Source organism: Sminthopsis crassicaudata, chromosome 1 (assembly GCF_048593235.1).
Source record: "Sminthopsis crassicaudata isolate SCR6 chromosome 1, ASM4859323v1, whole genome shotgun sequence".
Classification (NCBI taxonomy): domain Eukaryota; kingdom Metazoa; phylum Chordata; class Mammalia; order Dasyuromorphia; family Dasyuridae; genus Sminthopsis; species Sminthopsis crassicaudata.
In genome coordinates, this window is record NC_133617.1 from 318,769,374 (window position 1) to 318,783,812 (window position 14,439).

The 14,439-nt window shown below is 31.7% G+C and overlaps 1 protein-coding gene across 8 annotated transcripts in view; it reads left to right on the plus strand.

Moving 5' to 3' along the window:
• Positions 1-14,439, plus strand: part of CDH12 (cadherin 12) — a 1,341,561-nt gene that overhangs the window by 1,116,592 nt on the left and 210,530 nt on the right. The gene's annotated exons all lie outside the window — the stretch shown is intronic.

Consider the following 14,439-nt stretch of genomic DNA (forward strand, 5'->3'; position numbering starts at 1 on the left):
GCTATAATGGTATTTTCACACATAAGGTAACACTCACCTAAGGATGAAGGGACTGGCAAATAATACTGCTACCTGTTCTTTACTTATCCTTTGTAGTTTGCCCAGGGGGGTTTATAATTTGCCTCAGAGAAAGCCTGAACTCTCCTTAGGGAAATGAATGCACCATTTTCACACATTGACTGGTTATCCCTCTCTCTAGAACTCCCAAGAAATTTACTAATTATATCAGTAATTATACATTAAATGTCTAAAGAGCTCTTGAAAAAAATGAGGTTAAAAAAAGAAAGAAAAATCCAATTCATGGTATGGATCACATATGGGACAGATTATTTTTTCCATATAGAAAGTAATACTAAACATAGCAGAATCACAAATTTCACTGATTGATTTAATGATTTAACAGAATGATTTAAATAATATTATATAATATGTAAATATGTTTACAGTCTTCAAGGAGACTGATATTTGTGCCTTATTAAAACATAGGGCTGTCAATTAGCCATCATTTTTTTCCCCCTTTGGCATTATATGATTGATTCTTGATGCCAAATTTCCAGTAAAAAACAGACAAGCTGGCTAGTACTGTTTCTGGGGTGACCTTTTTCATATTCAAATTTTATTTCACTTCTGTTGCTGCTATTCTAGTATTTATTACTGCTGATCTTATGATGGTGGATGCTACTGTCATCTCCATTGTCTTGATGTTATTGTCTCCACAAAAACTTCCAAACTTTTTGAAACTCATAAGGTCACTTTTTCATAGAAAGAAAACATAAAAGAAAATAGCTTCCATGAATCCAAGAGCAAGCTCACCTAATTGAAGCACCCAACTTCAACTGCCATATGTGAGGGATTCCTATGCCTGCAGGGAGAGAGATAGAACTGTCTCTGGTCACTTCTTAATAAGATCCTATTTTAACCTCAAGAACTAAGCCACTCAGATAGCTGGTCATAAACCATCTTTCTTAAAAGAGTCCATAGTTCTTGTACAGTAGTCTACTTTGAGATTCCCAAAAATGACTCACATGCAGTCAGAGGTCAGCACTCAAAATTTCAATGTGACTTTCTGTGAGCAGGAATAGAATATCTGTACATATTCCAAAAGGGATGTTGGGCAGTCATTATTAGAACATTACTCAGTCATTAATGAGCACAAAGACCTTTTATTTTAATTATACCAACATTTTGTTTGCCCATGACATTTGGAGGGATAATTCTGTCTTCTAGAGACTGCTTTGGGTAATTCATGAGAGATATGTCTATAGTGTCTTCTGAAGTCTCCATTTCTATCTTTTCCTTTTCATACTACACTCATATAGTTTTCTACTGAGATATAAAAAGCCCTATGGATACTTCTAGACAGAGAAAAAAATAATTAACAAAGAAAATAAAACTATTTCCTCCAAGAAATGAAAAATAAAGATCTATTTTTTCAATAAGTAACCAATTAAGTATCTGCAAAGTTTCTCATTTCTAAACATACTAATCATACATTAGGACAGAGAAGTATGGGGGATAGTTGCGCTAATTTGTCATTCTCAGTTACACTTTTCAGATTTAGATGCAAGAAAGTTTTCAGGTTATAGCCTTATTTAATACACATAAATCATAAGGCCCTCAGAGTCAGTGATGCTGTATTTTGTCTCATTTATCTTCCAAAGAGTCCAGTATAATCTAGCAGTGAAGTGCAATAGATGCTTTTGACTTAACTGACTAATTTTACCCTTAAGGTCTTAAAGGCCTTTTTTTAACAGCAAGATATGTGATGGGAAAAAGAGACAGTAATCATCATGATGCTAGATAAAAAGTTCCAGTTTCAAAGCATGGGATGGAAGAGGGAGAACATGCTTTCTCTAAAAAAGACAAATTTAGATTTTCTGCCTAAAAAATAGCTAACATAGTGTTTCTACATTTCATAAATTTCTTTCTATGCATTTTTTGTTTGATACAGAAACTCTGTGAGATATGTGTTATTATCAATCCTATTTTGGAGATGAAAAAACTGAGACTGAGATATGTTAAGGAGAGAGCCCACAGGTTTTTTTTTTTTTTTTTTTTTGGATCAAAGAATAGTATTTTCAGTTTTTATTTCTTTTTGTCTCCTAGTTTTTTTTCCCCTTTTGATCTGATTTCTTTTTTTTTTTTTTAATTTTTTTTTAATTATATATATATATATATATATATTTTATAATATTATCCCTTGTATTAATTTTTCCAAATTACCCCCCCTCCCTTTATTCCCTCCCCCCGATGACAGGCAATCCCATACATTTTACATGTGTTACAATATAGTCTAGGTACAATACATGTGTGTGAATATCATTTTCTTGTTACACAATAAACATTAGAATCCGAAGGTACATGCAACCTGGGCAGACAGATATTAGTGCTAACAATTTACATTCACTTCCCAGTGTTTCTTCTCTGGGTGTAGCTACCTCTGTCCATCATTGATCAACTGGAAGTGAGTTGGATCTTCTTTATGTTGAAGATTTCCACTTCCATCAGAATACATCCTCATACAGTATTGTTGTTGAAGTGTATAGTGATCTTCTGGTTCTGCTCATTTCACTCAGCATCAGTTGATTTAAGTCTCTCCAGGCCTCTCTGTATTCCTCCTGCTTGTCATTTCTTACAGAGCAATAATATTCCATAAACTTCATATACCACAATTTACCCAACCATTCTCCAACTGATGGACATCCATTCATCTTCCAGTTTCTAGCTACAACAAAAAGAGCTGCCACAAACATTTTGGCACACATATGACTCTTTCCGCTCTTTAGTATTTCTTTGGGATATAATCCCAGTAGTAGCGCTGCTGGGTCAAAGGGTATGCACAGTTTGATAACTTTTTGGGCATAATTCCAGATTGCTCTCCAGAATGAGCCCACAGTTTTTCAACCATTTAAATTTCAAAGATAGATTTGGAGCCAAGTCCTCCTAATCTCCATATAACATATTGCCATTTATCTCCTTAAATATCTATTATCTTTTTTCCTGTTTTCATGTTCATCGAAATTTAGTCATTTATATTCTCAGTACTTCTAGATTCTACATACTAACAAACTATTGGAATAAAATATCAATAATGTATGTAGAACACAATGTTAGTCTTTGACTTAAGAAATGTATGGTCCTGAACCACTCTTCCCCCACTTTTCCCCTCTTCACTCCCCAAAACAACCTCTCATGAAAACTCATAGAATTTGATAAATTCACCTATTGGGTCTCTTAGAGATGATAACCATTTTATGCAAAAAGTAATACAATCTTCTCTAGTTATAGATCTTAAAGAGACTTCAACATCTCCTAATCATAGCATTAAAAGCTTCTGATGGAGCTAAGATAACAGACATGAAAAACCCATACTATGCATGATTATGGAGCCATCTGGCATGGGAATAAACAACTTTTTACCCTACACTCTTCCCTAAAAATAACTAGGAAGGATGTGGGAGTCAAAATAAAGTGTCTAAAGTTACCTTTATCACAGTTACCCATAAGAGCACATTAAAAAAAAAAAAAAAAAAAAAAGATAATTAGAAACAAAGCACAATAGAATGAAGGATGAAATCTCAGGTCCTTATATTTTCTTCCTCTTTTAATTGTCAAGGAAAAATACTGCATCAGTATGGGAAAAAACTACCAAAACAAAAGAAAAGAAATTATTTTTAGTCATAAAAAGTGAAATAAAGAAACTGGCTTAAAGCCAGAGAGGTAACTCAGATAATGAAAATGGATCTTTTTTTAAACTTGGGCAACCTATCTTGTATGATAGTTAAATAATCCTTTTTTAAAATGGAAAGAGGTGCAAACAAATACATTTTAAGGTATATAAGAAGGAAACCCTTGAATAGCCTTGATCTAATAATTCATGCATTTTTTTATATACATCCATAAACATATCTTAAATGAGTATGATGAACTAACATTCTTGAAAATAAAATGGTGACATCTGCTGGTTAGAATATAATACTGCAAAAGAAAAACAATCAGCTTGCAGAAGGCATAAAACAGAAAATTTTGTTAAGGGAAGCATATGTTAGCTTTGACAAGAGGACAAGACTAAGAACAGTTTATGGGGCAATCATCACATTTTGAAAGAATGTAGCAACATTAATATGCTTATTATGTGTACAATAAAGGGCAGTGAATATTTGATATGGTAAGCAAATCTATTTAGAAAATAAATATATAACCAAAGCCATCTATTTGAATCTCAAATGGCTAGTAATGAATAGTTTTATAATCTAGTAAATCTTCTAATTGAATGCCATCAAACTTTTAAACATAAGCAGCACAAAGAGGAAAATGAATGAGGAAAATAAAATGTATTCCTATAAAAGGATACTGTATGCCTTATAAATCAGGCCAGTTTTAAGACAGAATTATACAGAAACTATAAACTAAACAACTTTAGTTTTTGTCAGTATATTTGAAGTAACCTCACAAGAAAGACAAAAGGTATGTTTTTGGGGAGGGGATGGAGGTAATATTTTCACAAAGTCCTACTCTAGGTTTTCTAGTAGGGTGATTTGGAGGCCACAGGATAATGGGTTTAGAGCTGGAAGAGACCCAAGAGGCCACCTTGTCCAACCTTCTCATTTTATAGCTGAGAAAATTGAGGCCCCAGAGAGGAGTTAGTTGATTTTGCCCCAATGGTCAGTGAGTCTTAGAGGCAGATTTAAATCCAAGTCCCCTTCATTGAAAAGTCAGTGTTCTTTCTGAGGTGACCTTGAGTTCTCAAAGGCTATACCAGCCAAACACACATTCTTTCAGATCCTGTCAAACTGAAACAACTTCAAATCCAAACTATATGTCTGACACTTAAGGATTAGCCAAGCTAAGTTGTAGAGGAAAAAATCATCAGACTGATCAAAACTGGTGAATTTTTCAGCTGCAGAAATTCTCAAAAAAGTACTTAACAAGTCCTCAGAAAGTTATTATCTATGTCAATAGAGATAATATCCATACCAATTAATTGTTACTCAGTCATTCAGTCATGTCCAATGTTTCTTTATTCTGTGGATCATAGAACACTAATAGTGTTCATGAGATTTCTTGAAAAACAAAACAAAACAAAAAAACCCCCACTGGAATACTTTGCCACTTCCTTCTTTAGTGGATTCCTACAAACAGAGATTAAGTGATTTGCCCACAGTCAGACAGTTAATAAATGTGGAAGGTCATATTTTAACTCAGGTCTCCCTGATTCCAAGTTCCTTATTTTTTCTACTCAGCCATGTCGCTGCTTCCATCTAAAGAATGATGTTTGGACAAAACATTTTTCAGTAGGACCAGATATAAACTAGAATTGTGATATAATTTTTTTTTATCAGATAACTATAATTTGTATGAGCTTATCCAATATACCATACTTAATTCATTCTGGTTTATCTCCCCTTGAAATAACACAAATAGTAGCTATCAGAATTTTCAAAGTGTTAACTCATATTTCTTTTAGATCTTTAAAGCCAAACATACTTTTACAACTATATAAGTTAATTATTGGTTTTGCTTAAAATTCATCTTCTATCAATAATTTAAGTCAAAGAATAAAAATTGCTCTGGGACATCACTGAGGCACTGATCATTTATCAGGAAGTCACAAGCCTGTGTCACTGATATATTCTCATTTAGGCAATTATAATTTGATCACTTAAATTAAGATGGGTAATGGCATAACATTTAATTTTCCTCCAAAGATTGCTACTTGATTGCTAAATCTATTTATATAAAATACACAAAATTTTTATATTCTTGGAGATAAGAATGTATTGAAATGTGGATATTTTTGATTACAATCTATAGAAGATAAATAGTTAATGGGAAGAAGTGGTAAATGCTTTTATTCCATGATATATTTAAATACAGAATGGAAATAAGGAGACAGAGTAAAACTTTCATTAAGTGGCTTTATTAATTTTGATTTAAATGGCATTTTCCTGGCTTGTATTTTTATAATTGTATTTTTAAAGTATAAGAAACCATTTTAACCTTATTAAATGGTTATACATGCAAATGATATGTCAATTTTCATACTGTAAATTGAAAGATATAGCCTCAATTAGATGCAGGCTCATTCAGTTAAAACAAAAAGAAATACTAAGCCCAAGAGGTCATTCAGAGTCTGGAATTGAGAATGACTTCAATTTGCAGGTGTAACACCAACCATTAAGTGAGAACATCATGCAGTTCCAAGAATGTAACAGAAGCATGTTGAAATTGACAAAGAAAGATTAATTAACATTTTTATGTAATGTTCAAAGACTATATTCCCATATTCTGAAAAAATATTATTCTCATACTATAGTCTATGGGAAATATTATTACTTTTATTTCTTATTATTTGTTATTATTCTTTAATATTTTATTGCTGTTAACAGTGAGAAAATAAAAACATTATCTCCACTTCTGTTCTGTACATAGCCATTACACTAATTCAAATGATATTTAAAAAAAAATTTAGGAAGAACATAGGATGTCTTCCAAGAAATGCAAACTGAACAAATTAAATGTCAAATAATTAGAATTGTTTTTATTTCTCATTAAAATTTTGCCATTGAGATAGAATAGCACTTTTCTCTCTACTTTTCTATTTTTGTAATGCTAATCTCTTGGCATTTACTCTGTAGCCCATAAGTCTGTCCTATTATGTTTCTCTGGAACAGAAAATATTTAATACTGACTATTCAATAGCAATAATAATAGTGATGGTTTCAAGAAACTCTGAGTTCTTTTCTACTAGCTGTTCCTATAGACAAAAGTACTAGGCCTGGGGTCAGATACACCTGAGTTCACATTTAGGCATTTACTAAATTATGAGATCTGAGCATGTTACTTTAATCTCTGCCTCTATTTCTTCAACTGTAAAATGGGAATAATAATAAAATTTATCTTGTAGAATTATTGTGGGGATCACATGAGATATTTGTAAACTCACAGTACCTGGGACATAATAGGTTCTTGATAAATGTTTATTTACTTCTTTTCCCTTTTTTCCAAAAATAGAACACATAACTGGAAATAATATTAATATGAATTGTCCTTCTAGAATATTTATTGAGATTAAATGGCTTCATCAACATCATCATCATCATCATCATCATCATCATTATCATCATCATCATCATCATCATCATTTTTCCTTTTCTTAAAAAAACACACAAAAAAACCCAAAAAACAAATTCTTGACAAGATCATATCCACTATCTTTTTGTTGCACAGTTACTTTCCCATTTCCTCCTCCCACCTTTAAGTACATAAAGTGTATTTGTTTGAGATTCTTAAAATAAAGTTATTAAAGGATAAGTATCCAATATAAGCATTCTTCCCATTACCTAGGTTAGGTTAAGAACTATAAAATGTGTATTGAGTATTTCCATAGTGTATCTGTCACCTCAACAGCCACATAGCCTGGACACTGGTAACATGTAATGGACCAGGGAGCATCATCTACTTCCCAGAATTCAATCTGGGTATAAGGAATAACTTGTATTTAAATGAAACTCTGGGTTTTGAGACTTTATAACATTAAAAAGCCATGTGCTTGAGGATGTTGTCCCTACATATCAGAGCCTTCAAGGTCAATTAGGTGTCCCTTAGCAGATTTCTTAAAACTGTTAACAAGCCCTCGTTTCTCTGAGAAGTGCAGGCAAATGTTTAGACTATACATATCCTTCAAATGGAAACAAAGCTATATTTTTGTTATTCCAGATGAACAAATGAGAGATAGGTAATTAGGACAGGTAAGTGGCAAAGTGGAGAGAATGCCTGAAGTCAGGAATATCTGAATTCAAATACAGCCTTAGACAGTTACTAAAGTCACTTAATTCCTTTTGTCTCAGTTTCTTTGTATGTACAGTCAACTGGAGAATGAAATAGAAAATTACTCCAGTATCTTTGCCAAGACCCAAATGGCATCACAAATAATTGGATGCTAACAGGGAAGAAAGATAAGGGGGAAGGGTTAGAAGATCCTAACCAGAGATATATACGTATCCTAAGTTATCCCAAGCTACATAAGCCATTTCTGCATGCTTTCATATTTGTCTCCAGGTAGAGTAAAAGGCAAAAAAAGAAAGAAAAGAAAAAAAGAGAAAGAAAGAAGAGAGAGAGAGAGGAGGGAGAGAGAGAGCAGAAGGGAGGGAAGGAGAGAGGAAGGAAGGAAGGAAGAAAAGATAAGAAAGAAAAAGAAAGAAAGAAGGGAAGAAAGAAGGAAAGAAAAGTTATTTTTCTTTCCCCTACTTCCTGATTAAAACTTCTGGTGAGGTATTCTTAAGTTTTATAAGCTATTTCTATTTAGAAGAAAAAGCACAGACTGTCATAGTCAAACAATTCATTAGTCTTGAAAATGGCAAGGCTGGCTTTCAAAGAAAGAGGGAGAGAAAAATTGTGAACTGTTTTTATCCCAAGTGATTTATCCAAATGAGCCAAACAGCAGTACTGAGATAAAAAAGGGTGGTGATGAAGAGAAGAGAAGAGAAATGAGAAAATCTCAAAGTACTAAGATGAGATAGAGTACGATTAGTATATTCCTTTCTTGTTCATTCAGAAGTGGCATATTTTGGAAATATATAGTAGATAAGAAAGGTATCTTGATAAGAACAATATCATTACCTCAACTCTTCCTTCTCTCCTCAATTCTTTTTTCATTAAATCACATCAATGCCAAACAAAACTGGCAGAACAGCCAGATTCAGGAAACTGGATTTGGCATCTTGCTTCTCAAGTTACTTCCTTAGTGATTAAGAGATAAAAGCAAACAGGAACACAGATTTCCTTGTATAGGAGGTAAAAATGCATGTGGAAGAATAACAAGATACTATGAGCATAAGAAAAACCAGGAATCCATAGAGATGATCAATCCAAAAGGAGTGAAAAGGAATTCAGGTCCAGATGTGGGAAGAAGTTTATTTTAGAATGATAGAGTAATGCCATAGAAAAAAACATAAAGGGAGAAAAACTTGATTTTGGCAGTAGGTATTTAATGGAGTAAAATCTCTACTTGACACAGCACAATAATAAGGAAGGTTAATCACATTCTCTTTTAGTTGCTACAGTAAAATCACTAAGGATCAAGAAAAGAAAGAAATTCTTTTTAAATGTAGTTTACCTAAGATATGATAAGAATTGAAGGAAAAATATGGAGATTAATTATCACATTAATTATGGAAATATTTCCCTTTGAGACCTAAATTCTAATCTGCTTCCTTTGCCAGTGACTCCTTTAATATTTTAGTAACATCTGCACATCTATCCAACTACAAAGACTGAAACCAGAGGTTAAGGGTATTCATGATAATCATCCACTATATTAAACTCTGATCTTTATTCTCTTTGCTACTTTCTTGCTTGAGTAACTTCATAAAATTAATGGAAAACATTATAGCAAATGTAGAAATGCTGTTCAACCTTGACCTAATTTATTTTTAAGTAATTAAGAAACATATCATTAGTAATGATAAGATAAAGAAATAAAAATACTTTATATATTTGAGTTTTACCTAGAAAACAGGAATAGTTAGTTATTTAAACTATAGGATATCTCCCATATTGGTTTATGTTATTTTGTACATATCAAATCATATTATATTACTTATTGTGCTAAAGGCCTCTTGCTATGATAGAAAAAAAAAAAAAAAAAAAAAAAAAGCATTTGGTATTAGAGGATTCATAGGATGTGGTTTTGAATCCTGGACCTGCTATATGTTTCTTAAATAGCATTAGGCAAGTCATTTAACCTGTTTTCTTGTTGTAAATTGAGTTACTGAACTAATTCCTCTGTTAGCTATAAATAATCTAATTTTGCCAGTCCAAAGTAAGGAATCAAGACTCCTAATGGTTTTAAATCCCATCATTAAAGTTTTTTTTCACTCCAGCTGATGTGGACAAAAGCACAAATGCCTCTTCTTGGCTTTTTATTTTCCAATTAAAAAAAATTGTTACTAATCAATAACAAAAATTGTTAAGTATCTAGCACTTTAATAATTCTAGGAAAGTTGTATTTGGGTAAAAAATGTCCTAGTCCTTAATCTTCTAGAAATTTGCAATCTAATAAGGAAAAAAGATATATAAGTATAATTTTAAGGCACTTTAATTCAACAAACACTCATTAAACATTTACTATGAACAAGGCATTTTGCTAGGTTCTGAGAGTCCAAAGATAAGAAAACTAAGGTTACCTCCCCAAGTAGTGTTTATTATACTGAAGAAAGTCTGCAAAGATGGAAGAGAATATCACAAATAAACAGATAAATAAATGCAAGGTGATTTGAAAAGGGAGAAGACACCAACAAATTAACACCTAGTACCCTTCTAGGAAAGAAGGGGAAAAAAAAGAAAGGGAGAGGAAAGAAACAAGGAGGAGAAGAGGAGGGAGTGAGGAGCAAAGGAAATCACTGAGGAATCGGTAAAATAAAAAGAAGAGAATAAGAGGATGTTTATTAATGCCTAGTAATGACCTTATTGAGGATAGCTTGATGCTCTCTTAAGATTTCATTGCTTTTCTTAAGATTATGATGTTCAAAATCAGCTTTTAATTGGCTATAGTGGAATGGGTTCTATGACACTGATAAGATGCTTTTAAAACATATACTTATAGCAATCCCACATGGAATTAACTCCATAAAAATTTTATAGGTTTCAAAATGAATATGGATTAAAAAACACTGACATAAACCAAGTTTTCTGGTAAAAGCAAGATTTGATGTGTCTTGAAGAAATCTGGAAAATGTATTGGGGGTGATAAAGAATAGGCATGGAATTAAAAGGTGGAGTAAATGTATAAAAGATCAATGTAAGCAGAGTATAGTGGCAGTTGAATAGAATGCCTTGTGTGAAGTCAAGAAGACTCATGTTCCTGAGTTCAAATCTGGGGTAAGAAATGTCTTAACTGTGTTACTGTGGACAAGTATTTCACCCTGTTTGCTTCAGTTTGTAAAATGAGCAGGAGAAGTAGATGATAAACCATGAAAATAAAACCCCATATGGGGTCATGAAGACAGAGACATAACTGAATTAACAACAACAAAATGATTTATAGAATACATGGAATCAAGTCAAGTCAATAGGCATTTATTGTCAATTATCATGTGCTAGAAACTGTGATAATTCCTGTGGGAAAAAAAAAGTAAGCAAAAAATCAGACTGTTTCTGTTCTCAAGGAGAATGAAAAAGATGAATGTATAAAAACAGAAGATAGGTAGGAAAAGTCAAGGTTGTGAAAGCCTTTAAATGCCAAAGAGGATTGTTCTTTATAGTGGTCTCCAACATTTAGAGACTTCTGACTCCTTCTACCACTGTGGCTGATCATCATCTCTGAAAATTAAAATGTTAGAGACTTGCCTATAACTGAGAGGTCAAATGGGTTATCAGGGTTATCTGCCTAGTATGTGTCAGAGATAGGTTGCAAAACTAGCAATTCAGGCCTTCCTAGAAGCCAGAGTGGCTCCATTATCCTGCAGCATAGTGACTCCACTTTGTAAACCACAAAATATAAAAATATTTATAATATCTACTTTATTAAATTGACAAGGTTTTTTTTTAAAAAACATAAATATTTTAACAGAGAAAAAACAAAGTCTTAAGAATGTAATATTGGATTTTTATCCATTTGTATTTTGTTTTCTTCATGGACATACTGGAAAAAATCCAAGAACATGAAGATTTCCAAACATGATTTTATATACATGCATGTGTACATATATAATATACAAATATATAAACATAAGAATACATACATATATGTATGTGTATGAATATATAAATACATACTTCTTATGTAGGTTTGCATTGTGTATGTTTTTACTTTTCTTATTATGTCAGTGTTTGCATAATTCTTGACTAAAAATTAATTCTTCATATGTAATCCCTCACTAAAGAATGATTAAAGAAGTGTGTATATGTATATATGTATCCTTATGTATACATTTATATTTATGTGTATACTCATATACATGTATGCATAGATATAGATAGATAAGTATGTAGTTATAAATAAGATTTTTTTAAAAAGTATATTCCTACTGTTAATTGAAGATTGAGAAAAGATCATAATAATAAAGTAAAATGATATAATATTTCAGATATAGTTTTTATTAAGAACATAAATTCTGGATCTTATCTATCCTTCAAGACTCAGCTTGAATTTCATTTCTTATTGATCATCTAAGCCAATCTAAACTCTCATACCTCTGAACATTTATTTATATTCATTGTCCATAAAAGCTATTTGGCACTTTTTATATGGTTTTCTAAACTATAAAATTTATTTTCATGTTCATGTCTTATCTGCCCTGTTAGACTATAAGTATCATAAGAATTATTGTTATTGTTGTCATTATTATTATTAATGATAATGCTAATAACATACAGCTAGTTAGTGTAGTGGTTATAGAATGGTTCTTACTAGCTCTGTTACTTTGGGTAAGTCATTTAAATTCTTTCACTCTCATTTTCCTCATCTGTTTCTCAGGATTATTGTGAGTATTCAGTAAGATCATATTTGTAAAATGCTTTCCAAATCTTAAAGCACTATATAAATGTTGGCTATTATTATTACTATATTACTATATATGACAACAACACCAATAATAATTAGCCTACATATCATACTACATGATTTGCAAAGTGCTATTCTCCTTATTTCATTTGATCAGCACTATTAGGTAGATACTCTGATTATCCCTATTTTACAAGTCAGGAAACTCAGGCTGGTTAAGTTAGCATGAGCAAGATCATTCAGATAGTACATGAGGTAAGATCTGAACTCAGTTTTCCTGACTCCATGTGCAAAAGTTTTGCCCACTGTGCCATTTTGCTTCCTCAAAAATCATGCTTTATATTTTTCTCCATACCCAAAAGTTCCTTATATACATTAGGTACTTTAAAAAATAGTAATGATATTCATGGTCTTCCCTAGAGTTCTCTCCAAAGACTAAACCAATGAAGCACTAAATCTGTTGGTTTCTTCCAACCTCCAGAGCATTTGAGCATTGATCCAGGAACTACCTAGTCTAGCTAAGTATAAAAGAAATCATTACAAAATGTTGACGAGTAGATTAAATGTTTTTGCAATAGCTATTCATGTATATGGTCTTAAAAGATCCAGAGAGTTTATAATGTTCTTTGGTGTCAGGATTGCCTGTTCTACTGAAATATCTGCTATTTTAAAGTATTGAGTTAGATGTGAAAAAACTATTTTCTCATATTATAATTAAAGAAAAATACACATATCACCAAATAATTTAAGACCAGAAGCTAAAAACATCAAATCAAAGTTTTAATTTAGAAGAGATATTAGTTATCTTGATGAAATCTCTTTTAACTTGATATTTGATTTAAGTATGACACATTTTCTCTCTCTTTTTCTTTATTGAGACTATAGGGCATCATTATTAGCCACTTGATTTTAATGTCTAGCAATATGATAATATGTGACTTAAGAATTACAGATTTTCTTTGCTTATAGTCAATCTGATGTGTTAAATGAGACCTATAAATAACCACATTATGCCCTAATAGGTCATAAACTTAGTATTTTTGAAGGAATAATTACTTTAATGTGGTGTAAATGTGTCTCTGATCTCAAGAGCTTGAATTATTTTTTAATTTTTTTATTATAGCTTTTTATTTACAAAACATATGCATGGGTAATTTTTCAACACTGACTTTTGCAAAACCTTCTGTTCCAAGTTTTCCCCTCCTTCCCCCACCCTCTCCCCTAGATGACAGGTAGTCCAATACATGTTAACTATGTTAAAGTATATGTTAAGTCATATATATATATATATATATATATATATATATATATATATATATATATATTTATTTATTTATACAGTTATCTTGCTGCACAAGAAAAATTGGAGCTAGAAAGAAAGAAAAAAACTCGAGAAGGAAAATAAAAATACAAGCAAACAATAACAGAAAGAGTGGAAATGTTATGTTGTGGTCCACACTCATTTCCCATAGTTCTCTGTCTGGGTATAGCTGACTCGCTTCATTACTAAACAATTGAAACTGGTTTGAATCATCTCATTGTGGAAGAGAGCCACATCCATCAAAATTGATCATCATATAATCTTGTTGTTGCCACGCATAATGATCTTCTGGTTCTGCTCATTTCACTTAGCATCAGTTCATATAATTCTTTAATTCATGAATTCTTTAAAATACTATTTGTACTGCTGGAGAGGAGAGGACTTCAAGTGCTTGATAATTGTTGGTACTATTACATTATCTTGGACAACTCAATCGCCAATAATTTATTAATCTTACCTGATCAATTGCTAATAATTTATTAACTTTACCTGATTAATTAATAGGCATTTATTAAGCATTTACTTATTTTCTGAGTACTATGCTAAGTTGCATACTAATGCATGTGTGTGCACGCACACACACACATACACACACTTACTTAAAAAACCCTAA